This window comes from Danio rerio, chromosome 18 (genome assembly GCF_052040795.2).
Source record: "Danio rerio strain M-AB ecotype USA chromosome 18, GRCz13ab, whole genome shotgun sequence".
In the NCBI taxonomy this organism is placed as follows: Eukaryota; Metazoa; Chordata; class Actinopteri; order Cypriniformes; family Danionidae; genus Danio; species Danio rerio.
In genome coordinates, this window is record NC_141038.1 from 39,273,432 (window position 1) to 39,298,842 (window position 25,411).

At 36.7% G+C, this 25,411-nt stretch overlaps 2 protein-coding genes across 5 annotated transcripts in view; one reads left to right on the top strand and one right to left on the bottom strand.

Annotated features, from left to right (window-relative positions):
• clasrp (CLK4-associating serine/arginine rich protein) overlaps positions 1-25,411 on the top strand; it is a 777,720-nt gene that overhangs the window by 354,188 nt on the left and 398,121 nt on the right. The gene's annotated exons all lie outside the window — the stretch shown is intronic.
• b3gat1a (beta-1,3-glucuronyltransferase 1 (glucuronosyltransferase P) a) overlaps positions 1-25,411 on the bottom strand; it is a 192,664-nt gene that overhangs the window by 101,439 nt on the left and 65,814 nt on the right. For all 4 annotated transcript variants that reach the window (XM_087291990.1, XM_087291987.1, XM_087291988.1 and 1 more), the window contains exon 2: positions 8,619-8,827. The gene's annotated coding sequence lies outside the window, so the exon portion shown is untranslated. The remainder of the gene's footprint in view (positions 1-8,618; positions 8,828-25,411) is intronic.

A 25,411-nucleotide genomic window follows, 5' to 3' on the forward strand; every position in this document is an offset into this window, starting at 1 on the left:
AGCTCTGACTAGTGGTGTTGAATATTAAACTGCAAAAAGTAGTGATCTGCACATCTGTGTGAATGAAAGTGAAAAACACTTAAAGTCCGTGTGAACTGTAAGTTGTTGAGACTTTTAATTCAGTATGGTAACGTAATACCAACTAAAACGTAATATTGAGTTGTTGTTTTTTTAGCTTATCAATCCCTCATTGAAAACTAACAGTAAGAGGTGCAGGGTGAATAATATTGGGACTGAAGTCGTCAAACTGTCGTCAACAAAGATGGACCACAACTTCAAATGCAGAAACAAATGATCAAACTTTGATTTAAAAATATCAACTTTTAATTAATTGTTCACCTAAAGATGTGTGTCGTGTAGCAAATATGTATGAATATATGATTATATGGTAATTTTTAGGATTTTGTCTTTTTAAATTTTGTCTTTTGGAAACTGAATGACTTTTATGAAGTGTATTGTAACTACTGTAATGTGATGTGTTGGTTGCAATCAGTTTTACTGACATCTATTGCTTGTTTAGATTTGTTCAACTTGTTTTTAATTAATAATCTAATTATATGACACGTTACATACATGATAGTGCTATTTTTGTTATGTTACTTGTACACTACCTGACAAAAGTCATGTCGTCGATCTCATTTGTAAGAGCAACAAATAATAACTTGACTTAACTTGAATAACTTAAGATTATTCCAAATAATTACTTGCTGAACTGCATCCCAATCATCACAAATGCTGCAGAAGACCTACTGGAACATGCATGGACCTAAGATTCTCATAGAAATCAGTCAAGTTTGGTGAGGGAAAAATCATGGTTTGGGGTCACATTCAGTATGGGGGCGTGCGAGAGATGTGCAGAGTGGATGGGAACATCAACAGCCTGAGGTATCAAGGCATTTGTGCTGCCCATTACATTACAAATCACAGGAGAGGGCAACTTCTCCAACATGATAGTGCTCCTTCACATACTTCAGCCTTCACATCAAACTACAGTACCTCAAAGCAAAGAAGGTGAAGGTGCTCCAGGATTTGCCAGCCCAGTCACCTGACATGAACATTATTGAGCATGTATGGGGTAAGATGGAGGAGGCATTGCTGATGAATCCAACGAATCTTGATGGACTCCTGCAACAATGCTTTCTTTGCCATTCCAAATGACTTTATTAATAAATTATTTGAGTCATTGTAGAGTATGGATGCAGTCCTCCAAGCTCATGGGAGTCATACACAATATTAATTATTTTTTCCACTGCACCATGACTTTATATTCTATAATGTACATTATTTGTGTTAAGTGACAACACTTTTGTCTAAGCAAAGTCAAATCTTACTGTCTTAATGAAATAATTGAAAATCAAGCATGATCAAATTTTATTTTGGTAAAATAAGCGTTATCTGGAGGCTTTTTCTTTTCATAGTGTATATGCCACTTCTGATATTAAATGATCAAGTAGAAGTCAAGTTATTTGTTGTTCCTAAAACAGATAGCGGCAAGGCTTTTGTCAGGTAGTGTACATTTGAACCTGTTTCTTTCTAACAATCTGGGTATTTGCAGATCCTTAAAAAGTCTTTAATTCCATAGTAAACAAATAAGGCCTTATTTAGTTTTAAAATGTCTCAAATCTGCATTTTAAAGATTTTACAAATGCTATTTTTTATTTCATATTCTTAATTTTGAGTTTATGTAAGCAGTGTTTGCTGGGATTTCACTTAAGCGAGGAGAGTTTGCAGGAATTTTGCACTATAATAGCTTATGACCACTGTGTCAACAGAGAACAGACTGGGATTGGATGATTTTTGGCACGACAGGTGAACAGCCAGTCATCTGGCCAATATCAGCCAGTCGGTTACAACAGCAACATAATATACAATAAAAAGTGTTGAGGATGGTAATAATTTGATTTGCATGCTTTTTTTTTTATTTGATACTTAAAATTGATCTTTTTCATTCTTTTTGTTATTAAAAAAAGCCTTAAATATAACTCTTAGAACCTTCAGATACCCTGCATAATATCCAAAAAATGAACTGACACTGTAAATAATTACATTAATTACAAATAACATTCCTGTCTATTTGATGATAAGCTTTTTTTTTTTTTTTTGGACAATTTTTAGATGTCTAGGGCTGTCAAAAAAAAGTGAATACTTGTTGAATTAAAAAAAAAAAACATGGCATATTTGACTACTTTTAACTAACCGATTATTGGAATAATTCATGAATTTTCATTAGCAGTGTTGGTAGTTTCTAATAGATATATTAGGACTATAATAAAACATTTCAATGTGTTTTATAACAATAATTTAATGCATTTAGTGCAACTCGACAAACAATCCTTACATCTAAAATGTATACATGAGCATAATTGCAGTTAAACGTTGACTTTGATTAGCAAAGCATTTTAAAAACAATTTCTGTCAAAATATATCTCTTACCTATTACTGTATACATGACAAATGTCTTCTTTCATAGTCACTATATATACTGTTTATGTGCTAGCAAGCATGTTTAAGTGGCATGGCGTATATTAGATGTATTTGGGTGGCACTGAGTGCAAAGGTATAGGAAGGTACAACAGCTGCTGGACCTCTGGTGTTAATTAACTCAGAGAAGTGCTGATCAGTCCAGTCTCTCTTGAGCCGCTTTCTCTCTGCAGGAGCAGGATGTGCCACTCAAACACTGCTGTGCTGGAAAGGACAAGTCTTTCCATTCAATTCATCACATCCACTACCTCCTGGGGCCTCATGTATCAACGCTGCGTACGCACAAAAACTTTGCGTACGCCAGGTTTCACGCTCAGAATCGCTCACGTTTGGATTTACTAACAATGAACTGAACGTGGGAATTTGCGCAGGTTCACGGCAGGTTTCTGGCAGGCGTACGCACATTTTTTGTGCGTGTCTGTTTTATTTCCATTGGCGACTCCTAGAGGCAGTTGTGTTAAATTCTTCTCTACAAAGTGTCTGATCCTTGCAATGGCGTCTGTATGAGACGGGTTCATATAGTAGGTATGTAAGATTTCCATACCATACAGTTGACCAGCTAAACATTAAAGCACAATTTGCAGCGGTCGCCTGTTTTCCCAATGTAATCTGAGCTATCTACTGCACGCACATTGCTATAAAGACACTATGTGAAGATAAATTTGCATGCGTGAATCAGAAACATTTCCATTCAATAAATGTGCAAATAAAATATGATGCACAAACTTATTGATGATTCCTACTTGTCTTTCTCGTGATAAATAGTGGGCAAAATCTGATATGTAGCGGGGGAAAAAAAGAAGAATAAATTCATCAGACGCTGGATTCGAGCCGAGTTATGCTCGAACGTGTCAGTACATGATCATATGCTTCTTATGAGGTGCGCCACTGAGACTGCGAAGGGTATTGCAACATTTTACAGATATAAACCACACTATTTCTTTTTTAAATGCACTCAGTGCGATGTTCAGACCCAACTGTGTTAACCGTATCAGCTAAACTCTCCCACTCTATTTTTTTTCTTTTGTTGTTAATTCCGCCGAACAAACTTGCAAATAACACCGCTTTTCTCCGGTCTACCTCCGAAAGCAGCACCTCCATTTCACATTCTGTTCAAAGTTTCTCTTTTTGCTTGCTTTTGCCATTGCTTTTTCGTTGGGTTTTTACATTAGCATAGTCATTAGCATATTCATACGGGGGAGGAGGCAGGGAGGGGTTTTGTGCTCGTGCATGTTGCGCTCAGTTTCACGTTCATTCGGATGTACAAAAGAATATGCGTGAGACTCGGCGTACGCAGTGTTTCATACATCTGAATTTTTTTCTGCGTACAAACATTTACAGCTTTGTGCGTACGCAATGTTTTAGTAAGATTTCCACGCAAGTCTTCGTACATGAGGCCCCTGGTGCTTTCAGACCGTGTTTGTGCAGCTCTGTATGTTGGTGTGTTTGCGGCAACCATTGTATTGCCTTGTCTTACGCTGCCAGACTCCTCTAGCACTCATTTAACAGTGTACAGAGACTGAGGAGACACACACTAGCAGATTGGGAGATACATGATTGCTGGACCCCCGGATTGAGCGGAGACCTGGGGCCTCATGTATCAACGCTGCGTACGCACAAAAACTTTGCGTACGCCAGGTTTCACGCTCAGAATCGCTCACGTTTGGATTTACTAACAATGAACTGAACGTGGGAATTTGCGCAGGTTCACGGCAGGTTTCTGGCAGGCGTACGCACATTTTTTGTGCGTGTCTGTTTTATTTCCATTGGCGACTCCTAGAGGCAGTTGTGTTAAATTCTTCTCTACAAAGTGTCTGATCCTTGCAATGGCGTCTGTATGAGACGGGTTCATATAGTAGGTATGTAAGATTTCCATACCATACAGTTGACCAGCTAAACATTAAAGCACAATTTGCAGCGGTCGCCTGTTTTCCCAATGTAATCTGAGCTATCTACTGCACGCACATTGCTATAAAGACACTATCTGAAGATGAATTTGCATGCGTGAATCAGAAACATTTCCATTCAATAAATGTGCAAATAAAATATGATGCACAAACTTATTGATGATTCCTACTTGTCTTTCTCGTGATAAATAGTGGGCAAAATCTGATATGTAGCGGGGAAAAAAAAGAAGAATGAATTCATCAGACGCTGGATTCGAGCCGAGTTATGCTCGAACGTGTCAGTACACGATCATATGCTTCTTATGAGGTGCGCCACTGAGACTGCGAGGGTACTGCAACATTTTACAGATATAAACCACACTAATTCTTTTTTAAATCCACTCAGTGCGATGTTCAGACCCAACTGTGTTAACCGTATCAGCTAAACTCTCCCACTCTATTTTTTTTCTTTTGTTGTTAATTCCGCCGAACAAACTTGCAAATAACACCGCTTTTCTCCGGTCTACCTCCGAAAGCAGCACCTCAATTTCACATTCTGTTCAAAGTTTCTCTTTTTGCTTGCTTTTGCCATTGCTTTTTCGTTGGGTTTTTACATTAGCATAGTCATTAGCATATTCATACGGGGGAGGAGGCAGGGAGGGGTTTTGTGCTCGTGCATGTTGCGCTCAGTTTCACGTTCATTCAGATGTACAAAAGAATATGCGTGAGATTCGGCGTACGCAGTGTTTCATACATCTGAATTTTTTTCTGCGTACGCACATTTACAGCTTTGTGCGTACGCAATGTTTTAGTAAGATTTCCACGCAAGTCTTCGTACATGAGGCCCCTGGTGATTAGCTTGCCTTCCTTTTAGTGTAATTCGTTTTAGTTTAGGATTGTGTTGTTTTTGCGTTTCAAGTGTTCTTTTACTATACATTTGAAGTCAGAATTATTAGCCCTCCCTTTAAATTTTTTTGTTATATTTGTTATAAAGTCTTTTTTGTTATATTTCGGCTAGAATAAAAGCATGAAGCATAGAATAAATACCATTTTAGGGTCAAAATTATTAGCTCCTTTTAGCAAATTTTTATTTTTCGATATTCTACAGAACAAACATCAATATACAATAACATGCCTAATTACCCTATACTGCCTAGTTAACCTAAATTAACATAGTTAAGCCTTTGAATGTCACTTTAAGCTGTATAGAAGTGTCTTGAAAAAATATCTAGACACATGGCAAAGATAAAGTAAATCAGTTGAAATTAGTTATTTAAACTATTATGTTTAGAAATGTGTTGAAAAAATCTTCTCTCCGTTAAACAGAAATTAGGGACAAAATAAACGGTGGCTAGTAATTCAGAGGGGCTAATAATTTTGACTTTAACTGTATATATTATTAAATTGTCAAAGACCACAATTTAGCTAAAATCTTGGATAGTTGGAGGGTGATAAAAATTAACAGGATACATTTATTTTGGGTAAACCCCAGCTAATACAGAATATTATCAGAACATTGTGAACATTTACAAAAGAATGAACATAAAAATTTTATATTAACTTTGATAGAAAAACTTCTTAGAAAAATAATATGTGGATGGAATGTTCTAATAACATTTAAAAATAACGTTCAGGGAACATTGATATTAACCCTCTTCAATGCGGAAGTGCGCTCGTTTTTTTTTTTTAGAAAGAATAGGAATACTAAACTGCAGAAAATGGTCAAACTACTTGCTCTACAAATAAGTGTGTTCATGGCTATACAGACAAAGCAGAATAATATAATTAGAAAATATCAGTTTGCAACAAACATTAAAACACAATAAAACATTGCGTACACACAAAGCTGTAAATGTGTGTACGCAGTAAAAAAAAAAATCAGATGTATGAAACACTGCGTACGCCGAATCCCACGCATATTCTTTTTGTACATCCGACTTATAGTGAAACTGAGTGCATGAGCGCAAAACCCCTCCCTGCCTCCTCCCCTAATAATATGGTTATGACTCTACTTTGGGAAAACCAAATGAAAAAGCAATGGCAAAAGCAAGCAAAAACAGAAACTTTGAACAGAATGTGTATTGGAGTTGCACCTATCGGAGGTAGGCCGGAGAAAAACGTTTTTTTTTGCAAGTTTGTCCTCTAGAATTAATAACAAAAGAAAAAAAATAGAGTGGGGAGAGTTTACCTGGCTCGGTTAACGCAGTTGGGTCTGAACATCGCACTGTGAGTTAATTAAAAAAGAAATAGTCCGATGAAAAGGTTTAAAATTTTGTAGTGTTTATTTAGGCCAAGTGCAAAAGGCACACCTCGTTGGAATAAGCTAGTTGAGTGATTCCCAGCCATCACTGTTGATTGATAGAGGCAACATAACTAAAGAGAGTAGCGTGAGTGGCGTAGCTCGTAAAGCGCATGGCATAATGTTTTGATGCGTTTGATCATGAACTCGGTTCGAATCCAGCGTCTGATAATCTCATTCTTCTTTCCCACACTACATATCAGATTTTGCCTACTCTTCATCAGGAGGAAGAAAAGTAGGAATCATTAATAAGTGTGTGTATTATGTTAAGCATCATGTATCATGTTTGAGCATCGCATATTATTTAGACATTTATTGAATGGAATGTTTCTGATTCACGTATGCAAATTCGTCTTCAGATGGCACCTTTATAGCAATGTGCGTGCAGTCGATCCCTCCGATTACATTGGGAAAACAGGTAATCGCTGCAAATTGCGTTTTAATGTTTGGCTTGTCAACTGCATGGTATGGAAACCTTATATACCAGCTAGAGATACGGATGATCCCGTCCCATACAGCTGCCATTGCACGGCTCAAAGATACTTTGTAGTGTGCAATTTAACACAATTGCCTCTAGGAGTCGCCAATGGAAATAAAACAAACACACACAAAAAATGCAAGTAGGCCAGGCATGAAGTTGGTGTGGAACAACGCACATTCTCACGTTCATTTCATTGTTAGTAAATCCAAACATTAGCATGAAATCTGGCGTACGGAAAGTTTTTGTGCATATGCAGCGTTGATACATGAGGCCCCAGAGGTCTTGTGCCAAAAACATTCAAATGGCTGCACCCACTTGTACGCTAAAAATAAGGTGAATAACCTGAAACGTTATGAATATTTTTAATATAACATTATAACCAAAAAATGTTAATACATCATTTAAAAAGCTAGACAAATTTTAATGTTCGTAAAATGTTATAGAACTTAATGGGAGCATTTTTAGATCTTAAATTTTTAGCAGGGCTGTCCATTTAAGAAAGCAAATATCATCCATTTGGAATTCATGTTATTTTATCTTCCTCTATTATCAGAAATATGTTGCTAAAAGGGAATACACTAGCAAATACAAACAGCTTTTCCCTTTTATATAAAGACCTGTGGTATTTGTGTTTCTTAGTAGTCCTTTTATTTTTCTTTTAGCCAATCATCAAGTGCACTATGTGTGCTGGTTTCATCATCAGTGTATTACTAAATCAGACAGCCCACATCAACATAACGGAAATCCATCCATGTAGCACATCCCCAAGCACTGATTCTGATCTCAGTCTGCATGAAATCATTCTGAATTCCAAATCATGTGCGACTTTCACCTTGCTTGTTTTATTCCGCCCCTAGACACACAGACAGACACTCTCAGGTAATAGCATGCCTGGTACAGTATTTCACACCAGCAGCACGCAGCCCAGTCCTCGCGGATTGCAGAAGTCAAATGATGTGCAATCTGCCACTGAATCCATCAAGCTTTCTAATCCCATTCTCACACCCCCCCATAACACTGGAAATCCTCAGAGAACTGGCATCTCTAGCGAATGCTGAAACGCCACACAAACCAGGTCATACATTCGCTTCAATTATTTATTATTGTGGTAGGGTGGCAAACTGTATGCACTCGCACATAAACACTAACTGATTCCCGAACATGCCAGAGTCCTGCTCGAGGCGATTTGTGGCCAAAACAGTAGCATGGCATCTCTGGCTATGCCCCAGTTTGTTCACGCTTTCAATTTAGTCTCGGATAGAAGAACTCAAGGCAAGAAAGATCTGTTTTCATTCATTTCATTCTGTTATGCCAATAATTAAAGTAATGGCCAATAATGTTTGATGAAGCATTTCATTCGCTCTAATAAAGTCTTCCCTGCATTTTCTTTTCCACCAAGTAAGCACAAAAGCCCATAATGAGTGTAATTTCACAGGCAGAATGGAGGCTCGGAGCAGCTGAGGATACTCACAAGTAATAGTGTGCCCTTTCTCCCGCGGCCAAAGTGGACACTTCAGTAATCCTGAGACTCGATAATCCTCCGGGACTGGGGCGGGGGGGTTGGGAGCGTGGAAACGGAGGATGAGGATGTGTTTCTCGGATTGCCAGGGGCCGTCAGGGGCTCCAAGAGGCAGCTGCTGGCATCCAGACCACGTGGGCAGTCACGTCCTCAGCAGGCGGCTGTGGAGACAAGAGGGGTCATCTGTGAGAGACAGAATGGCTCATTCTCATTCTTGGACAAAGACTGGCATTGAGAGGCAGGGGATGAGGGGAGGGTAGGCTTGGAGGAGGCGTCATTCATTACTAGAGCTAATTTACGGTGGGAAATATGGATAAGTATATATTTGGACTGTGTGTGTGTCTGTGTGTTTACACTGCACCTGAACCAATTTGGAACCCAAATCCAAATCGGATTTGGAAAGTGATGAAATTGACTCAGTTTGTTCAGACAGTACCCAGCAGGCACACAACATCATAAGACGTTTATATTAGGTTACATTTAGATCATGATGTCAGGTGACTAAAATTCAATGTCTAGTCAGCTATTATGGACAACGTTATAATGACGTCCAATAGCAACGTCAAATTACGTTGATATTTGGTTGATTTTTGGTTGTGTTGAAATGTGACCAAAATTTACTGATAGATGTCATCGTGGTAACATCCACACAACGTCAAGGTGTAACATGATAAGACGTTGATATTTGGTTTATTTTAGGTTGTGCTTTGGACATTAACGTCGGCCTGACGTTGGGTTCTGTCAATCCTATTTTCATTTCCAAACAAAATCGTCCTCACAACGTTGGGGTACTTTGCGGTACAATGTCAATATGATGTAATGTTAAAGGCCTGTGCCTGCAGGATAGCTATGTTTCCATCCAAAGATGCAAATTAAACTAAACCTAGAATATTGCATGTAGATTTGCAAGTAAAGGACTTGCATCTAATTTACATCCGATAAGAAAAAAAAAAAAATGTCAATGGTGCTAAATATTAAAAAAAAATAAATAAATCAATAATAATTAGCTCCGGTTGGAGAATCAACTGTTAGCCTTTTTCCTAAAATATGTTATTTGCACCTCAAAAGATGAAGAACGAGGAATGAATGCAATGAGTGCACAATGGCTTTTGAAGGCATGAGATGCTCTTTTGAAGCGCAGATGCTCAACAGGTAATATTATCAAACCATTTTGATGACAAACTTTGACTACGGGTTTTTAGAATGACCAAAGAGATATTTGGCCAGAAATTTTACATTGTGGTCTGTTAATGCTGTCATAAACATATTTCACTCCGTGTGAAATAACAAGTAGACAGATTTAGTTTAAAATCAGATTGTAGCAGATTAAACAAAGCCATACAGTTCACTGAGCTGTATGCAAAACAGGTTATGTCATAGGTTTTTATGATTTTAGGTATGGTGTAAGAAAAACGATGCTGCACATTCATAAAAGTATTAATTTAATCACACTTTAATCACACTTCTTAGACATTTTTATATTGGTTTAGTGTTGCTGTTTATCTTAGAAATTAACAAAAATCTGAACCAATTAAGCTGCCTGAACAAAACCATACAGTTCACGGAGCTGCAAAGAACAGGTTATATCACATTTGTAGCAGTAATATTATGCATTTGGTGTTACATAAGCATCAAATGATGACAAAAAGTTGAAATAAATTCTTATTTAAACACAGATATATATATATATATATATATATATATATATATATATATATATATATATATATATATATATATATATATATATATATATATATGAGTGGGATGATGTCATTTGCCACTTCAGCAATAATAGAATAATTAATATCAAAGAAAGCAAGGACATCAGTAATATTGAAATATTTTATTTTCGAAGTCACAGACCATGAAAAAAATAGGGCATTTGTAAGAGCTTTCGCAGAATTGTTGCCACAGCCTAAGGAAATACATCAACAAGCATCTAAAAAGCACCACAAACGGCTATATGAGGATTGTCTTGCTAAAAAGTAAACTAAATTATTGCCAGTGACACTCAATCTAGTAGCAAGCAACAGCAAAGTACAATTTCAGTCTTTTCAGCCATGTTAGTTTACTGAGTTTTCTGTATTTTTATAATGTTTTTGTTTGTTTTCATTATAAGCTACACTATCTCTCTAATATCAGTTCAACTTGTTTACAGAAAGGTAAGATCATTTTATTTGTGCTTACTGTTTGCTCTAGAGAAAAATGAGTGTTTCATTTCGGAATATTTAAAAACAAATTTAAGTAACTGTTAAGGCAAGTAAATATCCATACTAGCCATAGCTCAGTTCCCTTTTTAACTAACACTCACTGCATTTTAGCAGTAAGAAGCTACGGTGCAGATTATTGAGCTGAAGCTTGACTATAAAATTAAATCACAAATCAAAATCACAATATGTCCAAAAAATTCATATTTCTAATATTTATATAGATATTTCCCCAAATCTCACAGGCCTGATGAATAAATGGACTATGCCTAAGTCGAAATATATACATTGAGAGAAATGCAGAGTAAATGTAAACATACTCCAACAGTAACAAACATAGGATTGCAAATTTTGTGGGGTGTAAATTTAAAATAAATGTACAATAATGTTTAAAATAAAGATGTAAAAAAAACCACAAAACTAAAGTGAAAATACAAGTAAAAATTCTAGTTACTAAAAAGGAATAAGTAATAAATAACATTTGCTGAGTTATAGAGAACTGAAATGCATTCATCAGCTCATCCCAAATGACTGTTAAGCAGTGTCCTGAGAGTCACTTCATGTGCACTCATGTGCTGACAGTGAGAGATGTACAACTGGATGTGACCTGTGACGGATGAGGGGATTAGTATTGATCAAGTGTGCAACCCACAGACACGGGGAATGAATCAACAGTCCATTGCTCTATGTTGCAGTGAATTCATACACCCCCCTCTCCACCCTGCAGTCAACGCTACTTACCACATTAACTGCACCATAAATCCAGTGGGAAATAGGCTGGACATTGTGTTTGTCTGCAAGAAATGTCAACTTTAATATTTCAATGATGCCCTACTGCTCTTGGACCACTGCACACATCTGCATGTCGGAAATGTACAGGCCTTATACAGTCAGGGTTTGTTTCCATGACAACAATAGCTATGGCTAGTATGGATAGATAAGAGATCCCTGAAGTCTGGGAGGAGGGAAAAGAGGATAGCTTTTTTTCTTTATGCAAGATTTTTTGTCGAAATATCATTCATTCATTTTATTTTCAGCTTAGTCCCTTTATTAATCAGGGGTCACCGCAGCGGAATGAACCGCCAACTTATCCAGCATATGTTTTACGCAGCGGATGCCCTTCCAGCTGCAACTCAACACTGGGAAACACCCATACACACTCATTCACAATCATACACTACGGCCAATTTAGCTTAGTCTATTTAATCTACAATGCATGTGACTTTGGACTGTGGGGAAAAAGCAGAGCACCCGGAGAAAATCCATGGCAACACATAAAGAGCATGCAAACTCCACGCAGAAATGTGAACTAACACAGCCAGGGCTTGAACCAGCGACCTTCATGCTGTGAGTTGATCGTGCTACCCACTCACCACCGTGATGCCCTTGGTCAGAATAGTTCAACCAAAAATGAAAATGTATAAATATAAACTCTGGAAGTAAATAAAGATCAACAATAAATGGGAACATTCTTCAAAATATCTTTTTTTTTTTTTTGTCTGAATCTGTAAAAAGAAAAATTTTGGAAATGTTAGTAAATGAATTTTCATTTTGTTTTATTTTAGGATGAACTTATAATTCATAGTATGGCTCTAAATAAGAATGTGAACATTAATATTTATTTATTGATAAAAACTATGCAGTATGTACATTTGACACCCAGTGGTTGAAGTAGGTATTGCACTTCTGGTTCAAAACAAACACAAGGTTGCCAGATTGACATCATCAACAGGAGTGTGCCTGACTCTTGAGCCTAAAGGCTGATTTAAATGTGTTCTAAATAAAAGCAATGCCACGCAATAAAAGGAATATTTTGCATATTAAAATAAGTCTTTGTTCTAACCAACACTTATATACACTAGATTTTTGCAGCTGAACAACAGGATAAACTGACAATGTTCACCTCAGGTACACCTCATGTGCTTTATTCAGTGCTAAATGCTAATAATGTAAGTTTGAATGGCATTTTTAATGACATTTATTGCCATACTACTGAAGCAGTAGCAGATAGTTCACCTCGGATCTAAACAATTAAATAAACCGTTCAAAACTGAACTTTAGATCTGTGACTCAGTGCAAGCCAACATGTCAGTGATTATATGTACATTTAAAACATTTAGGGTTTAAAATGCATTAGTTAGATTATAAACCTTACATTTTTGTTGGAGTGCAGTAAGTGCACTATTCTGTGCTTCTGAATGGCTGTATTTAAATTTACATTGTGTTTAATCTGGTGCAAACAGCCAAATATCTTATCACTGCAAATCTCATCATGGAGCATGTTGTTAAGAAAGGGTTACACTGTAACCTACTCACTTAATGTTTACATTCTTAATATTTATAATATTTGCTAATTAATAAACACATCTTGTGAAACTCTGAATCTGCATCTCATTTCGGAGGCTGTTACTGTCCACCAAAGATCGCATTTCAGTTGCGGACGCATATTTTGAGAGCCTTCCTTACTGAATGAATCAAATATGCGGTTTTCCACCAAGGCAACCCATAGTGCTGAAATCTTATTGGCTAAACAGTGGGCGGGTTAAAAGAACTAAAACAAAGACAGCTGGCATGGAACTCACATTTTTGAAAGCAGAATATCTGACTTCAGCATTGTTTTTGCAAATAAACAAGAATGTACACTTAGCATGTTTCTTAAATATCTGCAAACATTATGGTACTTTTATGCTTTAGAAGAGTCAAAAACTTACATACAGAAACATCCACAATTAAGTCAACATAAATTGTTTAGTCAACATAATTTGAAAAGTGAACTGAACACAACAGTGAGTGTAGGTTGAGCGCAAGTATGGGGTTGAGTAATGCATGGTAGGACATATAGAGTATGCATTGAGAAAACTGATAAACAGTCTGTTTGCTACTTGAATGCACGCCATTAATATACTGGTAAATAGAGAGAACTGATCCTCAAACTAAAGTTCTGCTGAAACATTCCAGTTAAACAGTGCATTGAAATGGCCTCATGTTCCAAATGAACCCTGCCAATGGGTGCTTCAAGCGTTTCTGTTGACATGTGCGTTGGTAATGCTGATGTCAAAATTACATGTTGCGAGCTTTTTACACTGTGGGCGGAAAATGCAAGAATGCACAACAGACAATAGCATCTACTGAATGTTTGATGCGTGCTGTAAAGTGATGCTGTCGATAATGGTCGGGTCCAGGTTTGCAAGAAGACATCTGTCATTTACAGGAAAATTGGTGGGTTTTGTAATGAAAGGGAATTCATCAGCCATTTTAGTCTCATGTTATGATTAATTCAGGCAAACCCACACGAAGTAAATGCGGCTTTATTCTGTAGTCAGTAGCTCACATCAATAATTCATTTCTGGCTAAGTTCCGAACTTGTCTCTGTAAACTTTTGGAAGTGACTGCAGGAACAAAAAAATAGAAAAATGTGAAGAACGTGACATAAATGCTTAAAGCTTAATAAGTCTGATATAGGAATATTTATTTTGATACGAATGGTTATTATTTTAAAGGTATTTGAAATAGTGACCATACACAGACTTTCTATTCATCAAACATTCCAGAAAGTAAATAAATACATTAATAGTTCTGGACCAATGCAAAAACACAGTTGATTTTAGAACTGACAATTATAAATGTTTCCTGATCTGGAAACAGCATATAGATTGATCATATGACACTGAAGACTTCATAATGACTTTGACTTTGAACTGAACTAAACAACTCTGAAAACTGGACTGACACAGTTTCGATTGACTAGACCTTCTATGTTAAGCTGCTTCGACACATTCTACATTGTTAAACTCGCTATCTGGGAAGGATTGAGTGATTTGGAGGCCCTAAGCAATTTCAGCCATGGGGCCCAAAAGTTTGTACTTTAATTTATTCTTAAGTGATTTATTTTTCAGTTGTTTTTTTTTTCCTCAAATCACTCAATCTCCTTTTTTATATGTTGTCTTAATGCAGAATAATGATAACAACACGTGAAGCATCTTGTAAAACCTTTTCAAATTATTTGTTTTCTTAACATGTGTTCACAATTAATATAATTAGTGTAACTAAAATAATAAATAAACAATTTGTAATAGTTTGAACTACGTTTTTATAGTTTTAATTAAATATTTTAAAAAATATATTATGTTTTAAAACTAAATCTTTACGTAATTGGACTGCTCCATAATTGAGAGTAAAGGACATTTTTGCAGAAGTAATAAAAATTGAACTTTAATTTGTTTAGACCATCGTCATACAAAATGTGACAGAAAATGATATTATATATAATTTATTTGTTATAATTTATACTTCTAGGTATTTATTTGGGGCCCACCAGATTAGAGCTGGAGATCTTTGCCCGAACCTGATGGGACCTGCTCGGTTACAGCTTAATTTTTAAAAAGATTTAGATGAAGTCGGGGCGAGCTTTTTCTTGGGCTCATGTCCAAACTCTGGCTGGTGCGGTAAATAAACGGTTTTGTTCAGTTAGCGTGAGAAAGTGATCAAATCATTTGTTACAACATCAAAACCCATTCCTCCAAAGGTGAAACAAATGATGACGGAGAAGTCAAAAAGCAAATGTACTGCAAGCTGACAGGCAAAATGACTAGGTCACTACACTGAAACTCCTGTCATGAAAAATGACATGGCTGGTGGAAGATGAACAATTATTTTAATTTTATTACTGGTGTGTAGGAATGGCGCAGTGCTTTGAAACGCCTAATCTCTCCCTAATCACTTTACTGACCCATAAGGGTGTTTAACCTTTGAATCTAAATTTGAAGCAGTCACATGGGTATAGGTGAAAATGAAGCTTCGGACGTCATCAATCACTTGATGATGGCAAAACGAATCAAGCTCCGGTACACTGCTTCACTGCGAGACGTTATTTTTTTAAAACATTCTTCGAAGCCTCGGCGCACAACGTCACATCACTAATTTATATTGTTCGAAAACACTAGGTAAGTGGGTGAGCGCCACCTTTTTATTTCTGTTTATTTCAGGGAGTTTATGAAATTGGAGTCGCATACGCTGAAGATTTTGGTTTCTTTTTCATATTTTGATTTTCATTTGTAAGTTTTTAGGGAATCTTGTGTTCTAGTTTAGGTGGCTTTTGATTTTGTTTATTTCTTTGCTTTGGCGCCACTCTAGTTCCTTTTCCCCTGAAACTTTTGTTTTGATTGTTTCTGTTTGCTTTTCTTTTATATGCATTGTGTAAAGCACACACACATGCCATACATGTCACACTTTTCCATCCAATTACTCCAGTATTAATCTAATATTCTAAATGGTATGTTTACTCTCCCTAGACAACTTATTAAATCGTAATAATTACATTAGTAAAAGGGTCACTAATATCTCACAGTTATGCTTTGTTGCATTGAGTTGTAATGTGTTGTATTGTTGAATTCAGTGTTAATGTAACTCACGATAAACAAATAGGAATGATACACATTCAGTTTGAAAACAAGCAGTAGGTCCAAAATACAGTGAAATTGTTTATTAAATGGACCGGTACAAACTGCTTTCATATTGTCACTACTTTGTTCCAGTTTGTTGAAGATTTGAAGCATCCTTGTATCCTTTGCTCATTTACTTTGGTCCCACCTTGCGAGACCCTTGAATCTGGTGGGAGTGATTGGTGCATAATTGAATCTAAACCGATTAGACCATTTCCGATTCTTTACAAAACTATGAAACACTGGAATGAAGTGGACCGCTACGCAATAGGACTCTCAACCTCTCCTGCAGCTCACTGAAGTGCATTTTGTTTAGAGAAGGTATTTGATTGTTCTGGGGCTGAGGAGCGTTCACCTTATGCACTGTATGAAATTGAAACATCGCAGACGTGTGATTGAATACATGTTGTTGAGCACCACCTGAGGAGGTTTTCAATACCCGACACAGTTACAGTGGAAATCCAGAAGACACAGGTGTCCAAACTCTGCACAAATCCTTAGATAGATTCACCGCAAGATTCAGAACATCTAACTTGATGCTATAATTTCACAAAATCTTATGTGTTTTTCTTTTCTTCACCTAAACATGACCTAACCCAGTGTGCAAGGGGCATGTTTAGGGTTATATCTTTGAACCCAAAGCTTAAACTTTCTCTTTGCTTCCTTTGAAGGAACCCTCTTTTGAAACATCCTGCAGAGAAAAAAAAAGAGCGGTTTGCTGAAGCCTGCCGGCTGCAAGTGTGCTGATAACAGCCCTATCTGGATATAAGCGGTATCCTTGGTCAGGGTGTAAGTTGTGGCACACCTGTGACTGAACTGCATTAGCTCATCTGGTACAAGGGTTTCCACATGTTAAGCCAGTGGAATAGAACAGTTGGAATAGCATGGTGTAAACTGATATGCCGATCCATGTGGGATAGTAGTCAGGTAATAAAAATGGACAAGAAAAGCAGGTTATCACCAAACCTTCTCAAGGACATTTAGAAGGACAGCCTGATCTAAGCCTGCAAAAATTACTGTAAAGCCTCACGGCTAACTTCACCTTTTTAGTGAAGGTCAAACCTTTGAATGCACCATTCACTAAGAAAAGGGGATAGTCTGAAGATTATTTCAACCCTGGGCCCTTGTTATTTTGCATTACAAAAACCATATTTCAGAAAGATAAAAGAAAACTATGCAGCTCTGCATGGGTTGAGCAAAGGATTGCATTATAAAAGGTACCTATAATAATATTATTTTATTACTGAATTCATTTGTTACACCCTACTAGTGGTGGATTGGATTCAATTATTCCTTCAGAATTACTTTTAATTATTTATGTTATAACCTGTTACCATCAAAAGATTTAGATCTATGTACAAAACTAGAATATTGCATAAAAAATTTGCGAATAAAGAGCAATTTTCATTCAATGAGTCAAAGAGAACAACATTTTCACTTTCTGATAAACTGTGGCCAGATCTTAAAAACACAGTAGGATACATAGCGGTAGGAGAAGTCATAGTGGGTCTTTTTTCACATAAGATGCCAAAGAGACCCTCTTTGGGAGTGCTGTAGGGTTGTCACAATTCTAGATTTCGATAACAATTTGATACTGCAATTTTAAAAACGTCCATTTCCCGCGAACATTTAATCACTGTGGAGCACGTTCTTAAACAGCGCTGATTTGCAATTGCGTTCACATGCTTAACAGAAATGACTGTGATTGGCCGTGAAGGTCATCAGTTCACTGATCTCACTGCTGTTTACTGAGTGTAACCACAATTACAGGGACACTGGAGCGTTTCAAAGTCACGTTGATCAGCTGGTTTGTCTATAAGCTGACATACGAGGGATTCGCCAATGAATCGCACCTTTAAAATGCTCCAGTGTCCCTGTATCTGTGGTTAAACGGTGAGTTCGGTGAACTGATGACTTTCTTGGCCAATCACAGTCTTTTCTGTTGAGCACGTGAACACAATGGTTAATCACCACTGTTTTAGAACGTGCTCTACAGCACTTAAATGTTTGTGGGAAATGGACTTTTTAAAATTCCAGCACCGATTGGCAACAAATACCAGTATCGTGACAACCCTAGAGTGCAGATTCTCAAAACAGTTCTGGAGGTAAAAATGCATTTGATGACAGACTTTGGCTGAGGGATTTTGGCCGAAACAATAGTTTAGATGTTTTACAATATGGTGGGTCCACTGGTTTGTCAATTAATGCTGTCACATTTCACCCATTTTTGTTATCACATGATCTCTTAAAACAAAATCTATTGACTTTTTTGATGCACATACTGAAATATATTTGGTAAACATGTTTCCATCGTAGCTTATGCAGATTTAACTTGAGCAGATTGTCTTGCACATCTTGATCATCCATCCATCTATCCATCAGGGACGCAGTTCACATCAGGCAATGCTTCTTGAGAACAAGAAAGTCAAAACTGTTTTTGTAGGGCAGGGCAGCTTTAATCAACACATCCAATCTCATCACATTGATTGGATTCCAGTTTAGCTGACTCCTGGCTCCAATTAGCTCTTGTAGAAGTCATTAGCCTAGGGGTTCACAAATTTTCTCCACCCTGTACTGTGAATGTTTACATGTTGTGTTCCATAAAAACATAACAACATACAATATTTATGTGGCATTAGTTTAAGCAGACCGTATTTTTCTATTGCTGTGACTCATCTGAAACTTTCAGAAATTTTTGCAGAAATCAAAGTAGTCCCAAAGGGCATCTTGAAACATTTCATATTGAATCATTCGACATGTGTTTTCAGTTTGGTGCACATTACAAACAGAACAATTCACGGTGGTTATTTATAAAAAATAAATATTTGGAAATTAAAGCATGCGAAGTGTGTGCAATATAATGCTCTTAATTCCACTGTGCTCAATAAGTCAGCCTAAATAATGTGCTGTAACAGGTAACGTGTGGTCTACCCTCCCACTGTCAAAGAAAAACACACTACTCCAGCCAGGCATATGTGCGATTATTTTATTTTGGTACCCTACCCCTTCCCCTTGGTCCTTGAAACAGTGTGTGTATGGGAATGGCTTTAAAATTTACCCCTAAGAAATAAGACACTACTATAGCACCTGCACACGTCATTATATGTCATCGTGAGCTCTTGCTTAATATGAGATCGACGACTGATGTAGTTATTCCACTTGCATTTTTTTTGGTATTTATCTTCAGAAAATCACTCAAAGCAAGGATATCATGTTGTCATAATGATATAATGTGGCAATAAGATCGTAACTGTACTGTGCATTTACTCTGTGGCCATATTTATTTATTAAACAAAAAAACAACATTAACATTATGTCAGACACTGTAAAAAAGCTCATTCCCAGCCAATGGACTTTTCTGACAAGGTATTCAAGTGTCATAGAGTGACAAAATGTTGTGGGACTGCTATACAGGAGTTATTATTAGGGATTATAGATAGCAAAATTAATTGTTTTTTATTTCTAGCATTTTTTTAATGATTGGTAATAAAACACAAACATGGTTATGAATATTTTAAACTTGTTTATTGTAAAAATTTGTAATAATGACAAAATCCTAATACTATTTAATATGCATCTCTTTCCGTTTGCAGTCATGTTACCATTGTGGATAGTGTATTCTGGAAAATTTTCATACCCCTTGAATTAGAGTGTGGTCCTGATAAATCTCAGTTTCAAGAGCCCTTCCCCTTAGCCCTACACCTTCAAGCTAAATAGAATTAGGGCACTCCTACCCCTTCATATGAACGTGCAAAATGAGGGGTAAAGGGAAGGGCTAAGTAATAGAATTAGGATTGGGCCTTATTCTCCAGCTGTTGGCACATTTAAAAATGCACAGAGCTCGGCACTAGGCATGGGCCGGTATATGTTTCTTATAGTATGATAACTTTGGATAAAAATAAATAATTTCTTTTAAAATATGTTAATAAAAAACAACCCCCCCCCCCCCCCCCCATTTTAATAAAAAAAAAATAATAAATGACTTCTGCTATCTTCATTAGCTTCAAAAACACAGATTTCCATACAACACATAAAAAAAACCACAAAAAAAAAAAAAAAAAAAAAACGACGTATACCTTAAAAATAGTGTAACAAAATATTTTGGTTGTTTTAATACATAGATTTTTCCAAATCGCGGTAAACCTTGAAACCGGTTATTGTCCCATGCCTGCTTGTCACCTTTTCATGCTGCTTGGACTATATAAAAATGTGTTCTCTCATTGAAAATAACTGAAATATGCTTAGAAAGTAAGCAAATAAGGGAAAATGGTGGAGGTTTTAGGCTCAGCCAACTTGCCCATTTCAGCCATAAAATAATTCATGGTTCTTTCTGAAGCTCTACCCCTAGTGAGGGTTTTTTTTTTCCACTACCGGGGACATTGTTCCATATAAAAGGTGTTCTAGTTTGGTAACACTTTAGAATAACTATCTGTTGTAAATTATTTATAACTATCTGTTATAACTATAATCGTCCTTTGATAAACTGTTACGTAATGAATTACAAATGACTTGTTAAATAAAAGTTAATAGTTTGTTATCAGTTTGTTAATAGTTATTTTATTATTTATAACTGTGCCTTATAGATAGCCAATTGAAAACTTACAAGCTATTAGTTAACAAATTATAAATGACTTGTTAACTGTATTTTAATGATTTATTACTTCTACTGCTACTTTAACCACTTTTTGTGCTAAAGATAAGAACAACATAAATAAATATGTAGTTTATTAGAAAAGTTCTACAACAATTCACTGGAATTTTTAGATGGTAGACAAACTATGAACAACTGATCTGTAGTGTGAGTTAATATATTAGTCAAGTGTTAGTTATTAGATTGTGTATGCTATTTGGACATTATTCTAAAGTTGCAACTGCTTCTTATTTACTAACATTTAATAAATGAAAAATAGTTGCAACTAGAATAATGTCCCAATAACATATATAAACTATTAACGGATACTTAACAAGTCTTTAGTAAGTAATTATCTAATAGATTAAATATCTATTACCAATTTATTAGGTATAGTTATAAATCGTTGAAACACTGTTAACAAGGCATTTATAACTTGTTAACTAACAGCTTGTAAATTATCTTTTGGCTATCTATAAGGCACAGTTATAAATAATAAACAAACTATCAACTTTTATTTAACAAGTCATTTATAACTCATTAACTAACAGTTTATTAATGGACTATTAACTAGTTATAAAGAATAGTTATTCTAAAGTGTTACCCTCTATCTACCTCTTTCTCTATCTAGCTCTATCATTGTTTAAAGTAAATAAATGATCCATCTGCCCATCCATCCACCCATCCATCCATCCATCCATCCATCCACCTGTCTGTCCATCCAAGGAAGTCTCCATTTGATCTCTAGGAGTGAAACACTTGACACAATAATGGCATCTCAAGAATGATTTTACTTTACTATACATCATACCTTGTACATTTTTGATGGATAAAAGTATCTAGTAGCTTTTAAGAGGCTATTTAAAGTAACAGCCTTCACAGGCATCTGCAGCACATCCTCACTAAGAAGCACACATCAAAGAGAGAAAACGTCACTGCCAGTGCGATGGACAGGAAGAGTTCAGACCTTTCAGTGCCTTTTTCATCTGCAATAGCTGTCACTCAGCTCTCCTAGTCACTTTAATGGCTGCAAGAATTCAATTAATCGCAGGAAAAGAGGAGCATGGGTTCATTTTCAGCACTGGGTGAAGTTGCTTACTGCAGTTCTGTTTACTCTACCTCTCTCCTTGTGTTCTGCCCGGGGCAAAACACTGACTGAATACTGAATGCGTGGCCATCACCTGAGTCCATTCTCAGAGGTACACACAAAAGTGACGATCTGGTGCCCACAGAAAGAATTTAAATTGAGAAGAAGCAAGGAAATGAGGGTGTTTAGTTGGGGCTTAAATGTATAGTTTAACCGAAAATAAAAATGTGCTTACTATTAAGGGTGCTTTCACACCTGTGAATCAATTCATTTTTTTCTGAAACAGGGATTAAAATTGTTACATTATTGCTCTTTGTTCTTGGTGCGGTTTGCTTTCTCACAGCAATGTTTCTAAGCAGACCAAAAGAGCTAAAGCAAGTCATGTGTGAGTAAACTCTCCTCACATTGGTCAGTTTCACGGTTTATTTTAAAGAGTCCTAAGGGGGGGTGGGGGGGTGGGGGGGGGTTTTAGTGTTTGACAAGGTGTGTGCGACGTGTCTGAAGAGCGAGGAGGGATGCGCTGGAGAGAAGTGAGAAGGGTGCGTGACGTATTTAAGGATCGGGAAGGACATGCGTGATTTCCAGGAGATTATCATTCATTTGCGGGCATCCAGGAATCTTTGTGCATTTGCGGGAGATTTCGGATGTCTGGAATTCCTCCGGCCTTCTCATAATTCTCTCTTCATATAGTCGTATGCCTCTTACATATCATTAAAACGCTGTGATAACCGGGCTCGGATCATATCACTTTCTCACTACAATCGATCTGCTCCAGAGTTCGTTTCAATCGAGCCGAGACCACCTCAATCTGGCGATCTCTGACCGATATTTTTAGCGCGGATCAGAGCGCGATTACTATATTCACATATGGCAAACAAACTGCGCTAACTGGGCAAATGAGACAGGTTCCGAAACAAAAGTCTAGGTGTGAAAGCACCCGAAGTCACCTTCAAGTGGTTCCAAACTTTAAATGTGTTTTTGTTCTATTAAATACTAAAGACGATATTTTGAAGAAAGCTGAAAACCTCTAACTGTTGACCTTAAATACTATGGAAGGCAATGCTTACAGGTTTCCAACATTTCCTTAAATTATTGTCTTTAGTGTTCATCAGAAGAATGAAAGTCAAACAGGTTTGGAACAAGTTAACAGAGTAAATGTTGACAAAATGTTTTGTTTTGGGTTAACTGTCTCTTTAAAATATATATGCTAATTCACAAAGCAGAATTAGGTTGCTGGATCTCACTCAAGAGAAGTACTTCATACTTTATGTGAACTTCTAAAATAGCCTGGATTTGCATGTACAAACAGGAAAATAGATATGGGCGTTTATTCCACCTACCCATGAACACCTACTTGCCTCTCTTCCACTGAACATGCTCTAGATATTCTATAAATGGAATGAAAGTTGTCTCTTGTGAACTAACTGACTCTATAATGTTAGACAATTGAAAATTGTCAAGTATGTTTAAGGTGTGGGTTGTGGGTTGTTAGAGCAGGGGTCTTCAACAGTATGCAGGGCAGACCATAGACCCTCTGGAGAAATGGAGCAGTTAGATCATTTTGCATGTTGTGTAGAATTGCAGTATCATTACAAATGACTTCTTTATGTATGTTATGACTTTTTGGGTAAAATATATATGTATAGATATTTTTTAATCATTAGTGTGTATTTAATGCATGTGTTATCATTTTAGTTTACTTTTATCCACTACATTTTAATTAAGACATGAGACAATACAATTTGTAATTTTATATAATTTGGTGTAAAATAAAAACATTAATATTTATTATAAGAAAAAATGTATGTAATATAATATAATAGGGATGTAACGGTATCAGAATTTCACGGTACGGTAATACCTCGGTATGAATGTCACGGTACGGTATTTATTGAATCATTTACAGGAAAAAAAAACTTTTGAAAATACTCCCAAAAAAGTGCCAAAAGTGTCAATGACATACAAATTAGCCATCTATCTGTAAGCTTTGAAACAGGAACTTCAATTTTAATAACAAAAAATTATTAAACCATGTAAAAAAATAAAGTTTCAATTTAGTATTGTTAAAAACTCATCACATTTAACATTTAATCACTCACTTAGATAGAGATGGGTTTAAAGGAAAATAATCATATAATTATAATCTGGTAAAAGCTGGTATCTCTGAGTATTTACAATGTCCCCTGCAACAGAAAAAAACCCTCTCATTTGGGACTGAGGATTCTGGGACAAGAGAGATATGACTTGGCCCATGTTGACAGCAGTGGGGTAACGTTGTGCATTGTCTTTCCCCCACTTGAGAGGACAAACCATGAGTGAGATAGAGATCTCTTTGCGGTACAAGTCAATGTCTGCATCAATCTGAACAGTGTGCTGTGTTTCTGCAGTCCCCATGACTGTTATTAGTCGTATTCCCCAACTTGCAGGCACGTGCACACATAGGGCTCAACCTGTGCAGTGTACATGCCCTTTTTAGTCTTGGATAGAAAATGCCCTTCCAAAACGATCAAAAGTGCCCCCGCGACGCGACACAACCTCCGTCCAGTCCAGCCCTTCAGTAGGCGCGCGATAACACCTCTCTTGAGTATGCGCGCTCAACCCCCCCTCGGCGCTTTACAATACGCGCGCGACAGCACCGCTATTCAGCACGCGCGCGACAGCACCGCTATTCAGCACGCGCGCGACAGCACCGCTATTCAGCACGCGCGCGGCGACAACACCCGCTTTAGGTTCGATCATTTCCATCTTTTTTTCATCTCCGCTACTAGCAGCACACTCCATTTCCGCATTACTGGATCTGTAGCGACAACAGACCGCAAAGGATTATGGCCACGCCGGGGCTGATGGGAAATGAAGTTCCAGCTACCTCCCGTTCGCTTCATTCGCCTGAGCAAATTTTCTCAGAAGACCTATAGTTTTACCGAGTCATGCGACTTCGGTAATATCGAAAAATTTAATATTGCGGTATGACGGTATTTACAATACCGTTACATCCCTGTAATATAATGTAATGTAATATAAATATTTTATTTATTAATTGATGTATTAACAGACATTCAAATATTTGTAAAACCTTTTAACATTTCATTTAGATCAGGGATTCTCAACCGGTAGGCCGCTGCATCAGTGATCCTGCAGGTGGGAAGCAAGATTAAAATTAACTCTCAATATTATACTATCATTTTTTATTTTATTATTAATAGGCTATATTAAAATGACCAGTGTAATGCACTTTCTCCTGTTCTCTGATTGATTACTTCAAACTTGCCGCAAAAACAGTCTGGTTATTCACAAACTGTGTAAAGTGAAAGTCTCTCATTGTGTAATTTTGAGTGAACTATTTAATATATCCGAATAGTAGTGGTGTTTTATAATGG